Source organism: Neodiprion lecontei, chromosome 2 (genome assembly GCF_021901455.1).
Source record: "Neodiprion lecontei isolate iyNeoLeco1 chromosome 2, iyNeoLeco1.1, whole genome shotgun sequence".
Classification (NCBI taxonomy): domain Eukaryota; kingdom Metazoa; phylum Arthropoda; class Insecta; order Hymenoptera; family Diprionidae; genus Neodiprion; species Neodiprion lecontei.
This window is the reverse complement of record NC_060261.1, coordinates 17,056,160-17,073,053: the sequence shown is the minus strand read 5'-3', so window position 1 is coordinate 17,073,053 and position 16,894 is coordinate 17,056,160. Positions and strand designations below refer to the sequence as shown.

General features: G+C 41.7%; 1 protein-coding gene and 1 long non-coding RNA gene across 2 annotated transcripts in view; one reads left to right on the top strand and one right to left on the bottom strand.

The window, feature by feature from the left end:
• Window positions 1–16,894, bottom strand: part of LOC107221709 (flotillin-2) — a 533,503-nt gene that overhangs the window by 184,211 nt on the left and 332,398 nt on the right. The window lies entirely within an intron of this gene.
• Window positions 2,731–16,284, top strand: LOC124292853. Its single transcript, XR_006902792.1, has 3 exons — window positions 2,731–2,869; window positions 6,125–6,128; window positions 16,274–16,284. It is a non-coding gene; the product is annotated as an uncharacterized LOC124292853 (long non-coding RNA).

Below are 16,894 nucleotides of genomic sequence, written 5' to 3'. Positions count from 1 at the left end.
GAAAGTAGGCAGTGTATAGAGTCAACACTGCCAAGCAATGCGAGCGCATACGTACCGCTAGGAGGGGGGCTCTCAGCGAGGAGAGCCGGAGAGCGTCTGAGTATACGAGGTCGTAGTCGGAGATACAGGCGGAATAAAGCTTAGTTATATCACACCTGTGTATTTTGATTTCCCTGACCAACTTCCCTACTGGATCCCGCACCCACGCAGGCTGATACCTTGCACTCAGGTTTCTGGACAGTCCATGATTTATTCAAAACGCCCTGAGAATGATCCTGTTGCTCTGTGTTGATAACTGGGCATTTGGTAGAGAGGTAGATTCGAGTCATAAAACGTTCAGTCTGCAAAACAGTTCTGTACTCTGAATAACGTCTGTTCTCTTCGAAGTTCGGTCATGTACACCTCTCTCTCGGTCTGGACCGCCGACCATCGTTCTCGCCCTGGCGTGTCGCCCTCTCCGGCCTCTTGGAGGTAGATTCGTTTGAAATTACGAGGCTGATACTATCAAAAGGCTGATTTAATCAAAAATCGATTATTTTTGGGCATTCTTAGGATTCACGCCTGCGTAGGCAAAGCTCCTTTTACGGGCGAACTGAAGTCTACATCTATCCAAAGGAAATAGGTCAGAGTTCCCAGACAGTGGTTAAACAACAGATATTACTTGTTATTCATCGAACCACAAATAACTGAGAAAAGAGTCTTGTTATAGTGAACAGGATTTATTTACTGTTAACAAATCGTATATTTGAATATGGCGAAATAAATATTTAGTTGTAGATAAGAAATCGCGCATTTATATTTACTTCTTTCTGTGAAATGAAGATTTGTTGATAGTTAATGAGTCATCTATTTCTTTAGAATTAGTATCCTGTCGTATAAAAGAATCAAACACAATGATAAACTACTCAAATAATGGTACCGGATGAATATTTATTAATAGTTGATCAATCACCTATTTTATTGAAAATCGTATCCAGTGATGTTGAGCTCCTTGTTGCCTCATTCCCGTACTACGGATACAACCGCTGTCACCTGGAACGGACGAAAAGCGCACGTCGTTGTTGGGGCATGAACTTCACGTACCGTGCGTTTGAATCGAGTCGGTGAGACGAACACCCGAATGTTCACGTGTGAGCCGGAAATAAATGTTACATCGCACGCACCTAACCTCGAACATAATTTCGCGTATGCGGATCAGGAATTTATGAACAAAAACACGCTGCACTAACACTTAAATGTTGGAAGAAGTTCGGATATGCCCCAAGTTGTAATATCAGCTCCATAACATTACCGTTGCATTGTCATACTGGTTTTTATTATAAATCAATCGCTCGGCCGACGAACTGCGTTTAAAATATAAAGAACGTGCTTGGAACGTGCGATTGGTGAGTTTATGAACTTGAATCCTCAGATAAGATTTTTTAACTGTCAATAAGTCTTCATGTGGGATAACACGGAGTGAAGTCTTTTACAATTAGTGCCAATTTTTTGATAAAAGAAAAAAAAATTTGAATCAATTCTCGCGTTATCAGCCACAATTTTAGAGTATCTTTCCAATAATAGATATATTTTAGTGAGAGGTGAATATTATATTTAACTCAAATACTATAAAATTTCGATTGTAGTTGTAACGGCACATATGTTCATTACACGTTAATAAGTTTTTTAACAGTTAAAAATTGGTCCCTGAACATAGTCAACGGAATATATTTATTTATCATAACAAGACTCTTTTCTCATAGTCCGGTACATATGATTTGAAATGAAGAAATTCGGGTAATTGTATTACGCGCCTCTTCCTCGAGATCAACTGGTAGTGCCCCCACTCCACACCGATGTCGCTACATATTTCATAGTTATATATCGAAAAAGTCGGCCCTGCACCCTTGTCCCCTAGATCTAGTCATTCTTCTTCTGTGTGCTGACAAGCCACAATCAAAAAATAAAAAATAAAATAATAAAGTGCACAAAAAACATTAAAAATGTTCCGGAACCGGAGCAGAAGTACAGATTCGGGAAAAGAAAACGACGGAGGACTACTGGAAAAACGAAAAACGATTGGAACGAAAATTGGCGAAGAAAAAGACGAAAAAGAAACGGCGTCGCAGACACGCCTCGTCGTCGTCGCCCGACTCGCGCTCGCCGCGAGATCATAACCTCGAAAAGAGAAGACGCGGCTACGAATCCCCGACGAGAAACTGGGAAACTGACAGTTTTTCACGGAATAATACGGAAAATGGTAAGTTGTCTCCCCGCTGTCCTCGGAATCCCCATGAATGGGAGAGGAAAAGGGAAATATTTTGCAGGTTAGGTCGTCTTACCCGTCAAGCGTGATCATTTCGCTGAAGCGAATTCGGCACTCTGCACGGGCTGTAGCCCTTAGAGAGGAGTTGTAATCATGCCCAACAAATTGGAAAATCCAAAACGATGCCACTCGTAAGGTTTCAACCAATCGAGGAAGCTGTAGCGATGGCAAAAATGTATAAATATATATATGTATACATATATTTACACGAACATTATTGAAACGAAGCCGCAACTGTGATGTATCACATAGAAAATATTCCTCATTTATGCATACAGGTCGGGCCTCAGGTTCACAAGCCGACGATACAGCGACCGGGGAAGTACCCGTCGTCGAACCGCAGGGAGACGCGAGACGCGCTGAAGACGTCGATCTCACAACTACGAGAGCTGAGACACCACCGACCCCAGGAGTCGATGAGTCAGGGGGCCTGGCAGAAAACGTCCTCAAAGCTATGGGGAAACGGATTGCCCCAGACAGGGTCCTGGGACCGGAAATTCCAAAACCTATCGCGTTGCGATGGGAGGAAATATTCAAACAAGGTCTGCCACCAGAGCTCAAGACGTCAATCATCGAAAAATATCCTCCGCCAAGCAACTGCATGTTCATTGATCCGCCAAAAGTGAATCCCGAGCTAAAAGCGGCCTCAGCGGAGGCGGTCGTAAAACGAGATAACCGCATCATCTCAAAACAAGAAAGGATCGCAGCATGCCTTTCCGCTCAAGGGAAAGCTTTGGCCACAATCATAAAAAGGGATAACGACGCCGACCTTGCATTAATAGAATCGATCAGCGACACGGCGAGACTTCTCGCAGATCTTCAACGCGAAGAAACCGCAGTAAGGAGAAGCCTTATCTTAGCGCCGCTAAAAATATCGGTGAAGGACACACTGCAAAATTCAACAACAGACGAATGGCTATGCGGAAAGGATCTCGAGGATCGGTTGCGGTCAGCCAAAAACTTGGAACGGTCACTGAATGAGCTAAAACCTGCAACAAAAAATCAAACACCAAAGAATTCAAAAAACTTCAAGACCCCGCCACGTTACCAAGCGCAAAAAACACAATCGGGGACGACCGGGGGGTAGAAATACACAGGATTTCAAGCGCAGAAGAAATACCCATTCCAGCGAACACAGCCGAGCCAATCGCATCACAAACCGTATCAGCGAAGAGACAACAACTCTCAGAACCGACGACGGTAAACCTTGTAGGTATCACGGCAGGTAAATTACAATTTTTCTTAAAAAATTGGCGAGCAATAACGTCGGATCAAAAGATCCTTTCATGGATCGAGGGATACGAAATACCGTTTTCACTAACAGTCGAACAAAACAGGGTGCGTATCGAACCCGCGCGGTCCCCCTCAGAAAAACAAGAAACCTCAAAACTAATAGACGTACTGCTCGGAAAAGGAGCCATCGCTAAATGTAATCCGGCAAAAAATCAATTCATCTCAAACATTTTCCTACGACCGAAACCCGACGGTTCGAAGCGGTTGATTATAAATTTGAAGGAACTGAACGCTTTTGTCATAACAGAACATTTCAAAATGGAAGACCGGAAAACGGCTCTCAGACTCATAAGCCCTCAGTGCTTTATGGCCACTTGAGACCTTAAAGACGCGTATTACCTGATTCCACTCGCGAAAACACACAGAAAATACGTACGGTTTCAGTTCGATCAACAATATTTTGAATTTACATGTTTGCCGTTCGGCCTTAGCGTCGCTCCGTTGGTTTTTACGAATATAATGAAACCAATAATTTCGCACCTGAGGAAAAGAGGATATTTGTCCGTGCTATACTCGATGATTTTTTACTTTTTGGAGACACGTACACCACGTGCCAAGATAACGTCAGAGAGACTTGCAAACTCCTGACAAAACTAGGATTCATTAGAAACGAAAATAAAAGTCAAATCACACCGTCCCAACATTGCAAATTTTTAGGATTTTATTTTGATTCCGTACGATGGACTGTAGAATTAACAAGATAGAAAAAAGAAAGTATCAAAGAAAAAAGCGCTCAGTTGAAAGCTCGAGATTCCGTAAAAATTCGAGAATTCGCACAATTCTTCGGTACTTTAGTGTCAGCGTGCTTTGCGGTCAACTACGGCTGGGGCCATACTAAAGCTTTTGAGCGAGAAAAATACTTAGCCCTCACATCCAACGGGGGGAAATATGAGGGATACATGAATGTACCGGAAACTCTTTCGCCGGATCTCACCTGGTGGGAATCAAAGATTGAACCCTCAATAAACCCAATTCGAGATTCGAATTTTACTCTTGAGATCTTTTCGGAGGCCTTACTATCGAGATGGGGAGTATTTTGCAAAGGTGAAAGATCTCACGGACACTGGAATGAGAACGAGCGTCTGTCCCATATAAATTACCTCGAGTTATTGGCAGCCTTTTTTGGCCTCAAATGCTTCGCGAAAAACTTAGAAAACCGTCAGATACTTCTTAGAATAGACAATGCAACCGCGATCTCGTACATCAATCGAGAAGGAGGAATTAAATTCCCCCACTTAAACAAAGTAACAAGAAATATCTGGGATTGGTGCGAAAATAAAAACATATGGGTATTTGCGTCTTATATAAGTTCAAAAATGAACGTAGAAGCGGATGAAGAATCCCGCAGATTGGAACCGGAAACCGAATTCGAATTAGAAAACACAACTTTTCGAACGACTGTTGAAAAATTCGGAATGCCTGAGATAGACTTATTTGCGAGTCGAAAAAACGCGAAATGCAAAAAATATATTTCTTGGCGAAGAGACCCTGGGTCTGTAGCGGTAGACGCTTTTACGGTCCCATGGAACCAATATTTCTACGCTTTTCTACCCTTTTCACTAATTTTACGCACACTACAAAAAATCGAACGCGAAGAAGCGCAAGGGATCGTAGTAGTACCAAAGTGGCCAGCTCAACCCTGGTATCCCAAATTTCAGGCAATGCTCGTTGCAGAGCCCATTGTCTTCAAACCTAACATTAACTTAATAATTTGTTCTAACAGGGAACCTCACGCAATTTGGCAGAACATTTCCTTGGTTGCCGGAAAGCTATCGAGCAGGCATTCGAAAGGAGAAAATTACCAGAAACAGCAATCCAGATCATGATATCCGTAAGCGAATCGTCGCTTAAACAATATGACGGTGCGTTAAAACGCTGGTGGATCCATTGCTCCGAGAATAATATTTCTCCATACGAAGCAACGGTGTCAGATATTTTAAAGTTCCTCGCAAAAACATACGACACGGGAGCCTCCCATGGGTCGCTCAACACCCTTAGATCCGCAATTTCGCTTATTATCGGGCCGGAAGTGGGACAAGATTACCACATCAAAAGGTTTTTCAAAGCAGTACACAGCTTGAGACCAACGAGACCGAAATACGATTCAATCTGGGAACCAAAGATTGTTCTTAATTATTTCAAGTCTCTGCCAAAAAATGAAGATCTCTCGCTGAAAGATTTAACCACGAAACTGATTACCCTGCTAGCCTTAATCACGGGACATAGGATGCAAACATACTCAAAAATAAACATCGAGAATGTTCAAAGAGTGGGAAATGCGTTCGAGATTAGAATCCCGGATCGAATCAAAACTATGGGCGCTAATCGAAAACAGCCGCTATTAATCATACCCTTCTACGCGGAAGACGAAAAACTTTGTTCGGCATCAGCCTTACAAAACTATCTGGAGAGAACAAAAACCTCAAGCGGCTGCACGATAGATCTCTTCCTATCGTTCAAAAAACCATTTCAAGCCGTCTCATCGCAAACCCTGAGTCGATGGGTCAAATTAACATTGAAAAATAGCGGAGTAAATACGGACAAATTTACAGCACACAGCACACGTCACGCATCCACGTCTGCAGCGAAAAGAAACAACATCGATATAGAAACGATAAGAAAAACTGCAGGCTGGACAACGGGATCTGAAACCTTCGCAAAATTTTATCATTTAAATGTCAGTAGAGATAAGGATTCTCACGCACGAGCGATCTTAAACTCGCAATAACATTAGTAGCGATCTTTAACTCGCAATAACATGAGTAGTGTTGAGACACAACGTGTAACACAAAACTAATAAATAATATTGGTTGCCGTTATTAGCTTTAAACGTCTACCAGTTGATCTCGAGGAAGAGGCGCGTAATACAATTAAATGATTAAACGAACTTACCAAGTGAACTTCTATCATAATTGTATGAAGCGCCTCTTCCGAGATGATCAACACCCACCCAAAAATACCCATCTAATACACGATGACATACCCCTAATACAACGGCAACGCTTTCAAAGAATGACTAGATCTAGGGGACAAGAGTGCAGGGCCAACTTTTTCGATATATAACTATGAAATATGTGGCGACATCGGTGTGGAGTAGGGGCACAGTAGTGTATATATGAGAGTTCTGATCCAAAGATGGCGGCGCTCCCCCCTAGCTCCCCCATAGCCCCCCCCCCCCCCGACTCACGGCGCTCTCTCTCTCACGCTCCCCCCCCCTCCGATCATTTTCGCGGTTTGCCGCAAGATGGCTATTTTCATAGGATTTGACACACACACACACAAACACACACATACACACACAAAAAATAATTCCTGTCAAGACTTGTCCAATGGAAAAATTGTAGTGGGGGTGGGTGGTATACATATAAAGCGTACGTCTATCGTGATCGTCATTCTGTTCTCATCGTATTCTCATTGTGAACTGTTCTCGCTCATGAAATAACCTCGAAACGCGATGGATCTAGCAAAAGTTAACCACGTCAGCCGCTTGGAGAATCTGCCAACCAAGAAGATGTCGGAACTCGAAATTGGGGGAGTGTATGACGTCACCGGGTTACGACTGGTTAAAACAAAATTCGGGGTACGTGTTCTGGCGACGATCGATGGAGAATACAACGTCTTCTTACCACCGAGAATCGTAAGAGTTCTACAAGAAGATTCCAGTCAGCTGACTGAAATGTGTAGCATGGCCGGGGAAAATCGTCTGCAAATGAAATACCTTGGTGGAGAATTTAACAAGTTTGAATTTTCATGCAGTTATGTGCCTTAAATGAACTATGCGATCCCCCTCTACTTCCACAAAATTCATCCACGAGGGGGGTAAAAGCGGGTGTGCTGGAGATGGAATAGTCAGTCTTCCACATACCATCCGTCAGTATATAATCGAGCGCAACATTCCCACTCCTCAATATGGCGATGATCCTAGACGTGCAATGTTTTATCGGTCATAACATGAAGTTTGTACCCAAGGAAGTCGCAGTCGTGAATGTAAACGGGTCGGGTCTGGATTACATCATTTTCAAGCCGCCCTATGATTTGGCAAGCTTACCACTTGAATGTAGAGCTACCAATGTATGGTTGACACGCAATCACCACGGAATATCATGGAATGCGGGCAACAAATCTCACGAGGATGTGACGAAGATTGTGAGAAAAATGGTTGAAAATGCGTGTTACGTATACGTCAAAAGGGCGGAGAAGAAAGCATGGCTGACGGAGTACGTCGATGGTACAACGAGGGTTATTAATATGGAAGATTTGCATATCATACCCCCTGCAATGGAAAAATTGAGGTATATGGAAGCGGCATCGTGGCACGACGCGAACCATGGATACTCTCCAGCGAATAACCTCCAGCAAGCAGCAGCGCCAGGCTCAATTTGGTATGATGACAACTCTGAATACACCCCGGCATACAATTGCACCTTTGAAAATGTGCAGCGACTAAGGAGTTGGTATTCGAAGGAGTGTACCAGCTCCCTCGAGAAATCCTTCCGTCTGTACAAAGAATTGGACGGTTTAAGGGGAATGATGTCCGAGGATATAGCTTTTTTACCAAAAGAATTTATCCGCACGTTCGCATCAAACTCCATCAATGATGCGTGGGATAAACTACCAGAGAATATGAAAATGGACTACGTCATCGCAAGTTTCCGCAGATGTAGCATACATTACACACCAGGACCCGATGGCGATATCGTGGATGGACCGAATCCTCTAATTAAAGACTGTTTAGGTTACAATCGTGTGTATAGATAATATGGACTATATTTACCAAAATAACAATAGAATTTGTTACAATATATACAATTATATTCGGGTTTATATGTGGAATATTCAATAGAATTAATCTCAATTATATGATAGCTTATACATAGAATTAAAAAAATTTATTATTCGATAAAATTATAATCTATAAATAGGATACATTACAAATATGTATCTTTATAACTTTCACTCATTCTCATCATACAAAATGTAAATGTTATGAATTTTTACTTGTGAAAAATATATAATCAATAATTATGAATTTAGCGTGGTTTATTCCTCGAAATAATCCATAAAATCATTATCGTTATCCTGTTCGTTAACATTTTCATCATCATCATCTTCGCTATTTTCGACATCTATAATTATTACGATAGTTTCATTCGCCCATTTTTCTACAATTATTTCCATACATATATCACCGTAATTTATATAATATTGGCTGTTTGGTCTCACTCGAGCAGCTCGCGCATCCTCAACGAGATCCCGAAGCTCCTCCAACGAGAACTCGCGTGTTGCTTCGGAAAAGCCTATAATTATCTCTTCCTCAGCCTCCTCATCCTCGCCCCAATCAACGCTCGACCACTCATCGTCATCATCACTCGAATGAGATGACATTTTTTTTCTTTCCAAAATTGATTCGCGATGAAAAATCTGTAAAAAGAGCAAGCCGAAATAGAAAAGTTGATGCTGCTGCACTCATCATTTATATGCATGATAAATCTCCAATTCAAAAAAGTTTCCACCTATTCAAAATGAGTGATACGGAGAAGGTGTGGAAGATACTAGAATTTTATTTTAATGTAGTGCTACACACCAATCCTCGTCCGAATAATAACCATCATCGTCAGCTCTATCGATGTCTCCCAGCATTTGACGGATTTGATCAATCTGATCCAGAAGTAAACCGAATCCGATGCGTGCGTCTTCGCAACCGTGAAAATCATTATCAAACTCAACGCCCACTTCCCGTACGTTCACCTCCACCCACTCGTCATCACCATCACCACCATTCCAAACACCCTCCACCTCCGCCTCCCCCTCATCCTCCTCCTCATCCTCCTCATCCTCTGCATCAGTCGGTGATGGTGATGATTCTAGATGATGCTCGCCAGCCAAATTTTGTTCAAACTCGCGATCATCATCACCAGCACTGTTGTAATTACATTGCTCGGTGTCGATAATCAACGTATCGGCATCACTATCGATCATTTCATCATCCTCCTCCTCCTCCTTGTCGTAAGTCACCTCTCTGTACACCCGCTTATAAGTTGGCGATCGTGGTGGTGAATTGGGTGGGGAGTCTGATGATCCTCTTTTCCATCCGTTCATTTTTTTTTTTTTTTTTCAATACGATTCTAAAATTTTTCCAGAATTTTTATGGATACGATGATAGGGAATACAGAAAAGTTAAAACAAATCGAAAAAACTTTGTTAACGTACTAATCAAATGCGATAATCATTACGGAATTCAAATCAACATTCACAGTATCGTAAGAGGATTGGCGTAGCACCATATACAATATATACATCGTATATATGTGTATTCTATAAAGTACTCACAAAAAATATAAACTCGTTGAAGTCTTGAGATTTTTCAAATGAACACCGATTTTTTTTTTCTTTCTCACAGCTCACTTTATCAAAAACGCCTGTTTTCACACGAAGGATTTTTCAAAATTACCAGAGAGGTTTCAAACCGCTGTTCGAATTTATATTAAAGGACTCGCACCCACCCTCCACCGAGCAAAACCCAGCCGGCCAATCATTCGTAGAGCATGCACCGCGTGACATACAGACGAAAGACGCGGGGGAGGCGGTATAAGCTAGGAGAAAATTTTCTCAAGAGCTCGCCAGCTTTCCGTTGCATACCCCACGCTAATATGGTTGGGGATGTGCAGGCTCGGACTTGCTCGCTATGAAGAGTCGTAAAACCCAAAAACTACATGTGCACATACCATCCGGTGAAGAGCGGGCAAGATAAGATTTTTCTCACACCAAACACTGTTCGCCACCCGCTTTTCGTTGACCGATTTTTCCCACCACATGGCCCACGCTGCTTAACGACTCATAAAACCCAAAAACTGCATTAGGCGGCAGTGGGTTCGTGGAGAGGGGGAGGGGGAGAGGGTGAAAACCTGTTCCAACACGCTTTTAGGCAAGATGCAGCTGCGGAAGCGGGTCACTTCAAACGAGCAATAAACACCAAAAATTTAGGGATGGTGGGAGGGGGACTGCGGACCCCGTCGCCTCTGACGTCATTTTTTACATGAATTTCATCATCTCTGCAGAGTCGGGAGGGCAATAAAACCTAAAAATTTAGGGATGGCGGGATGGGTAAAGGGTGGGCCCAGTCGTCACTGACGTAATTTTTCCCTCTGAGATGCGCAGAACGCAGTGCGCACCGTTCCCAAATTCTCGCGATCTATCGGCCTATACATAAGCTCAACGCATCCGATGCAGACTCATCAGTCTTACACGATACGTGCAAGTCAAAAAAGTTATACAAAGTTCAGCTTATATCAACTTCAAAGTCATGTCAGTCGAAGCGTATATGGGACTTGCGGAGCAGATGGAGGGGACGTACAATTTGCTGAGAGAGCAACCACCCGGAGAAGAGAATGACGCTGTCATCAATCATTGGACTCATATTGGAATTGCAAATATCCAAGTTCTGCGCGATATTTCCATGCAACGAGGAACAACCGTTGGTGCGAAAATACGAATCCAACATACGATCGCACTCCTGCAATCTTGGGTGACGAAGATCAAGCAGTTGCAGCAGCGCACAGTGGTGACGGGTGGAAATATCGGTACTCCTGCGGGTGTACAATGGGACGACGTGAATAGCGCTTTTGCCAGTCGAATCAGAACGAGGGTTGTCACAAATCTCCGTCATAAAAATTTGGACGGCTTTCTGGACGATGTGCAGCGCGTCGTCACCGAGAAGTTGGAGCTGATACTGCGCGAGGAGGGAAATGTGAAGGTTAACCTCATGTTATCGAGCAAATTCGAAAATGCCAAGCACGAAGAGATCTCCACCGAAGTTAAGAGTTTCAACACCTCCAACGTGACGATTCTTCTCCCATCGAGCCATATAAATGGTTGGTTTACACGTGCACGGGGTGATCTGCTATCAAAGGTGGAAGATTTCGAGCAACGTGATTCCGGCTGGAGTATGATTGAGATCCTCAACATCGCTGTAAATATCAATCGCTACCAGCCTCTCGCCGCGGGGGCTTCAACATTCATCGAGCTGCCCCAAGACATTCAACGGAAGAAGGCTGTGATCAACGTGAGGAACGAGGACGAAAGATGTCTTCTCTGGTCCGTCATAGCAGCCCTCCACCCAGTCAACACCCACGCTGAAAGGACTAGCCGTTATCATCGATATATTTCCGAGTTGGACTGTACAGGTATCAAATTCCCTGCTACTCTACATGATGTGAAAAAGCTTGAGAGATTGAATAATTTGCGCATCAATGTATATGGTATAGAATCTCAAACTTTTTCGCATCATGCAAAATCAAATGAAAGCGTCATCGTGCCAATTTATTTGAGTAAAAATTTGCATAGCGTAAACATTGACACGATTCGTCTTCTAATGGTTGAGAGTAATCCGGAAGACGATACGACTGGTGAGTTTGCACCGAGATTCCACTTTGCGTGGATTAAAGATCTTTCACGATTGGTGAGCAAACAATTGTCTGATCATGATGGTCGACTGTTTTTATGTGACAATTGTTTGTGCCACTTTAGCGTGAAACACGCCTACGACAATCATCGGCAAGATTGTATTATGCTAAATAAAGTACGCATGGAATTTCCCAAGTGTAAAGATTTAGTATTTTCCAATTTTCAAAACAAAGGCACCGTCCCATTTGTCGTATACGCCGATCTCGAATGTATATTAATCCCTAAACCTGTAGATGAATTTGAAACTCGTAAGACTTGTGAAATTCAAAAGCATATCCCGCACAGTGTAGCGTACTATGTACATTGCGCGTACGATGAGACTTTGTCGGGGTTCCACGGTAAACGCGGTGTCGATTGCATAGATTGGTTTATGCAACAGCTTAAAGATTTATCAATTCAAGTAGAGTCACGCATCAAAAACATAATTCCGATGAAGTCTCTTACTCAAGTGCAACGCGATCGTCACATACGCGCAAAGAATTGCTATATTTGCGAAAAACCGTTTACCCCTGAGGAGAAAAAGTGTTACGATCACTGTCACTTCACGGGTAAATATCGTGGTCCTGCTCATAACACAACTCTACATACAAATTTTTCGTCCGTTTCCTAAAATTTATTTTATGATTTTTCTTTTCATTATGCTCCAAAATAAAGGAAAAGTACCCATAGTCCATATAAACTTTGCTTTTGTAGTAGTTTTGATAATAATACATTCTTTTCAGTTATCGTAGAAATATTAAATAGTTCTGGAACATTTAAAATATACCGCCAAAAAAAAAGTTTGGAATAGTTTTAAAGCAGTAGTCTTTGGATTTTTAGGGAATAACAAAAATGAAAATTACCAAGTTCTAGTTGAAAATATGTTAAAAAACTTTATAACCATGGGTTGCAAAATATCTCTAAAAGTACATATGCTGCATGCTCATTTAGATAAATTTGAAAACAACATGGAGGCGTGCTCAGAAGAACAAGGAGAACGTTTTCATCAAGATATTATGAACTTCGAACAACGTTATCAGGGCCAATACAACGAAAATATGATGGGTGACTACATTTGGGGTTTAGTAAAAAAAGTACTTATGAACATGAAAGAAAAAGTAATAGGGTTCACTTTCAAACTTTTTTCCACTATTTTGTAATTTGATATGATAGTCAAAGTTGATAAAAATTACATACAAATATATTTGTTTCTAGTTATCAATAAATAAAAATTTTAACTACCGATTTTCTAAAATACACTTCAACCGTTCTCCTGGATAGAAAAGCAAACTTTTTCAGGGCATATACATTTTTTTCATCCAACTGTCGATAAATCTATCGAAATTTCATACCCTCTGATCAAAGTCAAAATTCGTGTTGGCCTGTGTAATCGGTGTAATTTGAATTTCAGAGAGTCGCACACAATTCCAATAGTTTTCCACAATTTGTCCGGTTACGATTCTCACTTTTTAATAAAATCCCTCGCGTCAACTTTCCCCGGTAAAATTACACTACTACCCATAAATAAGGAAAAATATATATCCTTCACGAAACGCGTCGATGGAACAATGATGCAATTGAGATTCGTCGATTCGTTTCGATTTATGGCTAGCAGCATCGATAAACTTTCCAAATATTTGAATGATGCAGACAAGCCCATAACACGTAAATTTTATAATAACCCGACTCAGTTCAGTTTGATGACCCGCAAAGGCGTTTTTCCCTATGAATACGTCGATTGTTGGGGGAAACTCGATGAACCGCGATTACCTGCAAAGAAGCATTTCTACTCGCACCTCTGCGATGCAAATATTTCAGACACCGATTACGAGCACGCGAAAACTGTTTGGGAGGAATTCCATTTAGAGTCATTGGGGGGCTATTCAAATTTATATTTAAAGACCGATGTTTTTTTGCTTGCCGATATTTTCGAAAATTTCCGCGCTAGCTGCTTCAAAACATACGATTTAGATCCGTTGCACTACTACACTGCACCGGGACTTGCTTTTGACGCGATGCTCAAGCATACTAATGTAAATTTGCAACTTTCAGACAATCCTGAAATGGTGTTATTTATTGAAAGAGCCATTCGAGGCGGCGTAGCACAATGTTCTAATCGACACGCTCGGGCCAATAATAGATTCATGGGAACAGATTTTGATCCAAACAAAGCGGAATCGTATCTCATGTATTTTGACGTGAATAACTTGTACGGTGTAGCTATGAGCGTGCATTTACCAATCGGTTCGTTCGAGTGGGAGTATCAGCAGATCGATATAACGAACCATCCGGACGATTCGCCGATCGGTTACTTTCTGGAGGTAGATTTGGACTACCCTGTAGAACTCCACGAGGATCACAAAGACTTACCTCTTTGTCCCGAACATTTTACTCCTCCAGGTAGTAAAAATGATAAACTCGCGACCACCCTTCACCCCAAAACAAAGTATATATTGCACTATAGGAATTTGAAACAGTGTTTGAGTTTAGGATTAAAAGTAACGAAAATGTACAGAGTTTTGAAGTTTGCACAATCTCCATGGCTCGAGCCGTACATCACGCTCAATACAGACATGCGTAAGCAATCTAGGAATGAATTTGAGAAAAACTTTTACAAACTCATGAATAACGCCGTGTTCGGCAAGACTATGGAGAATGTGCGAAATCATAAAGATGTTAAATTGGTCACAAAATGGGAGGGAAGAGGTGGTGCGAGAACGCTTATTGCCCGAGCAAACTTTCACAGCTGCACCGTATTTGACCTACGTGAAGTTAGCCCCCCATTTTGAGCAATCAGAATTTTCGGAAATTGTTCCAGATTGATCGAAGTTTGTTCTACATTGTTCCAAAACTTGATATTGATAACTCGTGTAACACAATTGAAAAACGCTACCGTTTTTAGACCGAGCCCCCCATTTTTGAAAAATCGAACTTTTTTTTGTTGTTCCGGTTTGTTCTAGTTGTTCTAAACGATGTTCCAAAACGGTGAAGTTGTAAGTTCAACGGCGGGTCTACCAAAAGGAAAAAGGAATTTTTGACTAGCCCCACACTTTTTGAGAATCCAACTTTTCTCGATTGTTCCAGGTTGTTCTCGTTGTACTGAACATTGTTCCAAAACGGTCAAGTCGTAAGTTCAATAGCGGGCCTACCAAAAGGGAAAAAGAATTTTTGACTAGCCCCCCACTTTTTGACAATCCAACTTTTTTCGATTGTTCGAGGTTGTACTGAACATTGTTCCAAAAGCACGATGTAGTGGGTCGAACCATAGGCTCGTAAAATTGTAGTAAGTAATATGGCATCCGGCCATATCCATGAGTTTTCGTTCTTGGGAAACGTACGTGTATCCGATGCTCCCATCAACAACGCGGCATATATGGTCAGTCAAGACATCGACGCAGCTTGAGAAGCCGAGATATGTTGTTCTAGGATTTCAAGCTGCAAGGAGAAACGAGCCGCTGAAAAATGCTGGCGTACTTGATCATTGTCGGATCAGAGATGTAAAGCTCTTCCTCAACTCACAGTGCTATCCCTACGGAAATATGAATATTGATATATACAATAATCAATACGCCATTCTCTATGATATGTATGTTCGGTTTCAAATGAGCTACTATAACAAAGAAGCTGAGCCTTTGCTATCGAGGCGTGAATTTATAAACCAAGCTCCCCTTATCGTCATCGATTGCTCCAAGCAGAACGAAACATTGAAAACTGGACCTGTGGACATTCGATTGGAATTTGACTCTAGCACTACGTTCCCACCACACACTTCTGCCTACTGCATGATCTTGCATGATCGCATTGTTGAATATAATCCGATCAGTGGTACTGTTAAAAAATTGGTATAAGTCAATTTTGGAATAATAATATGTTTAATTGATATGGATATTGAAAATAATATGTATAATTTTACTCGTTAAAATTTAGAATAAGATAATTGAGAATACAATAAGAAAACTAAATGTAATTGATGTTAAAATAAATAAACTGTTGAAAGCATTCAAAGCACCATTTTAAACCTTCCTTCAGGGGTCATTTCCTGGAATTTTTTCAATAGATCTAGCGGGTTTTTACCCTATCCGATTTATGTGCGGCTTTCCGGCGCCAAACAAGTCTCGACGGGAATTATTTTGTGTGTGTGTGTGTGTGTATCAAATCCTATGAAAATAGCCATCTTGGGGCAAACCGCGAAAATGATCGGCGGGGGGGGGGGGGGGGGGGTGAGAGAGAGAGAGAGCGCCGTGAATCGTAGAAGGGCGGGGGGGGGGGGCTAGGGGGAGCTAGGGGGGAGCGCCGCTATCTTTGGATCAGAACTCTCATATATACGCTACTGGGCACTACCAGTTGATCTCGAGGAAGAGGCGCTTCATACAATTATGATAGAACTTCACTTGGTAAGTTCGTTTAAGCATTTAATTATTGATCAGGACGGGATGTACTAATTCCAGTTTATTGTCATGAAAGACTTCATCAGATAGCAATACCGCTCTATTCGCGTGTATTACACAATCCAATCTAATGTATTATACCATAATACGTATAGTACATATCATATAGACAAATTATCTAATTGTAAGAGTTCTATTTAGTATATGGGATCTCAAATAACTGAGAAGTGTTCAACAAATTTATTGATTGTGCAGGTACTTGATGACATGGACTGACGATAAATTATTTTGGGTGAGTTATTGAAATTGCAGAATGGATTCATTCGTCGTGGATAAAAAAAGATATGTATACTTACTTACAAATTTGGATCCATATATGTATACTGCGTCGAGCGACTCTAGGCGGTTTTTCAATGAGAAGAATTTCGCAGTGATGCGGCGATTGAGAATCTGCCTGGCAGTGATT